A 4,140-nucleotide genomic window follows, 5' to 3' on the forward strand; every position below is an offset into this window, starting at 1 on the left:
TCCTTCATTTAGCAAGTACTTCTTGAGCATCTCTTACATCAGCCAGGTGCAGGAGTAGTCACTGAGGTTAGAGGTGAGAGGTCCATAAAGAGCTCATTTAAAGAACAGACGAGGGGACTTCCCTGGCAGTCCAGTGGTTAGAACGCTGAGATGCCACTGCAGGGGGCATGGGTTCCATCCCTGCTTGGGGAACTATGATTCCACATGATGTGCAGTGTAGCCAAAAAAAAGACAAGCACTGCATCTTAGTACGTTAGTATGCATCATACGTTATGCTAACGTGGATGTTAATATGGGTGTTTTATGGGAGTGAGGAGGATTGGGAGGAGGTGGGGAATGGTTGGAGAGGACCAAGGAGGACTCCACAGGAAGCCAATGCCTAGGTTGTGTGTGTGTGTTAGTCACTCAGTCGTGTCTGACTCTTTGCAACCCCATGGATTGTAGCCCACCGAGCTCTCCTCTCCATGGAATTCTCCAGGCCAGAACACTGGAGTGGGTTGCCATGCCCTTCTCTAGGGGATCTTCCTGATTCAGGGATCAAATCTGGGTCTCCCTCATTGCAAGCAGATTCTTTCCTGTTTGAGCTACCAGTGAAGTCCTAATGCCTAGGTTGAGTCATCAGGAAATGGGAGCAAGCTGTGGGGAGAAGATGGTGGTGGGAACATGCGCAATGACATGGAGGTGAGAAAAAATAAGATGCTTTCAGGAGGGCAAGCAGGGACATCCCTGGTGGTCTGGGGGTTAGGAATTCACTTTGCAATGGTGGGGACATAGGTTCCATCCCTGGAAGGGAACTAAGATTCCACATACTGCAGAGCAACCAAGCCCAAAAGCTGCAACTAGAGAGTCCATGCATTTTGATGAAAAATCCTGCACTGACACCATAACTAAGACCTGGTGCAGCCAAATAAATCATTTTTAAAATAAATAAATTTCTAAAAAAGAGGGGCAAGCAGTGGTTTGGCTGGAAGAGAGGAGATGTTAAATGGAAGGCTGGAGAACAGGCAGAAGCTATCTCGAAGACCCTTAAAGAGCCTAAGAAACCTGGCTTTTATTGAAGGCAAAGAGCAACTAAAGAACTTAAAATGAGGAGTGTCATCCAGCTAGCATTTTCAAAAGGTCATGTGTAGATGCCCTCAAAATGTTTGATTGCTGGACTGCCAAAGAGTTCTAAGACTTCATAGAAGAGATGTCAGTCACTCGCACTCTCCATGATTCCAATGCAAATAGCAATCAGGGCATGTGCACGTTCATACCTTCCTGAGACCCTTAGCATCATGTGGATGGGCAGTAACTCACTGTGCTGCAAGTCCTTCTGGGTACAGAATGCAATGACATATTTTCAATAAAAATGAAAAATACCTTTACTGTCATAAATATATTTACTTTCATTGCATTTCTTTTGAAATACAGTGTGTTAGCTCTCTATGGTTGTTATAACAAATTACCACAAAGTCAGTGGCTTAAACAATACAAATTCATTACTTTATAGTAGATCAGAAGTCGAACACCCATCTCACTAGGCTATAACCAAGGTGTCAGCAACACTGCATTCCCATCTGGAAATTCTAGGGGAGAATATGTTTCCTCCCCTTTTATAACTTCAAGAGGCCATTCAGATTCCTTACTCCCTCTTCCAAGCCAGTAAGTTGAATCTGTCTGACTTTTATTTCATAGGATAATAACATCACCCTCTGACCACAGCTGGGAAAGGGATTTCATTTTAGATACTCATGTGATAAGACTGGGCCCACCTGGAAAATCTGAAGTAATCTCCCTATCTCGAGGTCTATAACTTTAACTACATAATCAATGTAAATTAATATATTCAACCCTTTAGGGTGTTAGGACACGGGCATTTTGAGGAGGGTGGAAAGGTGTGTTATTCTACCTATCCCAAAGGAATTTGACAATTTGTCCCACATGCCATTATTACTACTTGACCAATGAAAAGCAATTCGACAACAAAATATAATAGAGCTTCATCTACTCCTGTCTTTCATTTTTAGTTCATTGAAAGCATTTAATAAAATGTTTATTTATATTCAAGGTGTGGATTAAGGCCTTGAACGTGCTCTCAATATCTTCAACCACTGCAGAGAAAGGTAAACCAGTGAAGGAATCAGTAATGGCAAAAGAGGCCAACCATGGAAACTCAATGTGAGAATCTAGGACAAATGAAGGCTGAAGAACAAGGCAGATTCAGGCCTTTAAAGTATCATCTGAGTAACAGGATTGCCCTGAGACTAAGACAAGCTATAAAGTTGAAAATAATATCAAAGCACTGAAAACTAGTCAAGTGCAACCACAAATATCCATGTGTTTAAAATGAGCTAATCAACACTGTCAACAAGCATTCCCTATCTACCATGTACGTCCCAAAGGCAAAGCTCATGCATGTATTTGCACAGCAACAAGCCTATTGTCAATACTGCACCAATAAATTGTAACAGTTTAAGCTTACTAAACTGGCCAGTGCCTAGGAAAGCTTAGATTTCAGAAAAGAACCAGAGCTTTCAGCCCTCTCTGGCTAGTCACCATTTTAGAACACCTTGTGTTTCCCAAGAAAAGCCCATCTGTCTCAAATGGTATTGCCTTTTCAATATTCACTTTGAGGAGAATTAACCAAGGGTGCATATTAAGCAAATATTAAATCTCAATCATCTGATGGTATGCAATATGTTTCCAGGGAACCCAACTACTCATTCTATTCCAAATTCATCACTAGTTCCATCTTAAGTTGTATTTTGACTTTTTGCTGTGTTGTCTTGGGGGCTTCCCAGGTGGCACAGTGGGAAAGAATCTGCCTGCCAATGCAGGAGATGCAAGAAACGTAGGTTCAATCCCTAAATCAGGAAGACCTCCTGGAGAAGAAAAAGCAACCCACTCTAGTATTCCTGCCTGGAAAACTCCATGGACAGAGAAGCCTGTTGGACTACAGTCCATGGAGTCACAACTGAGTCAGACACAGCTAAGCACACAGGCACCACTACTACTGTGTTTTATGATACCAATTCTAAAACAAATGGAAGATATTTTGCTTTGGGGAATGAGATGCCTAGACAGGCAGTGAGGGCACCACCGGGTGGGGTCCTAGGATGCTCAGAGGGGACTCACACATTAGGCAGAGGTAGGAGATAGATTCTTTTCCAAATCTGAGATGCATCATTTCAATGATACATATATGCATCATTAGGATGCCTCTGGATATTGCTGAGCTATACTAGAAAAAGGGCACTGAGTGATGTCTCCTGATGGCACTGTTTCAGATCAAGCCATCCTGCTTAGAGACATGAGATGCGGTCCTACAGACAAAGTCGACAGACAGCTCTGGGGTGTGATCTGAGTTGCACCAAAGGTTGTCTCTCTCTCTGTTCTATGAGAGTCCTGCAGAAAAGGAAGGATTTGAGGGGTCCTAGGAAGCCAGATAGGATTTGAATCAGCTGAGAGTATTGGGAGCAGATTCAAGAAGGCCATGAGCAAACAAGGTTGATGTGTTTGGAATCTAGTAAAACAATCTTGGAGAAGTGTCTACTGAGAGAGAGGAAAGAGACAGTTGCGGGGGTGGGGGGAGGGGCAGGACATGTGGGGTCTTCTAGTGTAATCCTGTACATAAGCCCATCAGGTAAAATCTGAACACAGAGGAAACTGACAGTTTTCAGAGTCCAAACTCTAACCTCCAGGCAACTGGAAAGTAGGCGCTGGGGAGCAGGATATCCCATGTGAAGCCACCTTGGGTGGGAGTTTGCCAGAGGACGTTAAGGAGAGCTGTGTGTTCAGTAAAGGTTAACAGGAAAGAAAGACGGGACATTCCTCTCTACTCCAATAGTTTGATGTCGCCTTTGTTTGTTCCTTTTTATTTTGCTTTTTCAAATTATTGAATTCATAGTGCTTTAGAAAGTCTCCATTTGGAGGTGTACATACAATTAAAAGATCTATTTCATATAAAACACCCTCACACTTATCTATTTCATTAGTTAATAATTTATTCTTTCAGAGTTATTTTTAAATACATATTGCTATATTGAGATTTGGTATATGTATATGGACAAGTATATATATATATACACACATATATAAACATTGGTATATAAGCATATGTATATACATATATGGATACATACATATATATTTTTGTTT

This window comes from Odocoileus virginianus, chromosome 13 (assembly GCF_023699985.2).
Source record: "Odocoileus virginianus isolate 20LAN1187 ecotype Illinois chromosome 13, Ovbor_1.2, whole genome shotgun sequence".
NCBI classification, from domain to species: domain Eukaryota; kingdom Metazoa; phylum Chordata; class Mammalia; order Artiodactyla; family Cervidae; genus Odocoileus; species Odocoileus virginianus.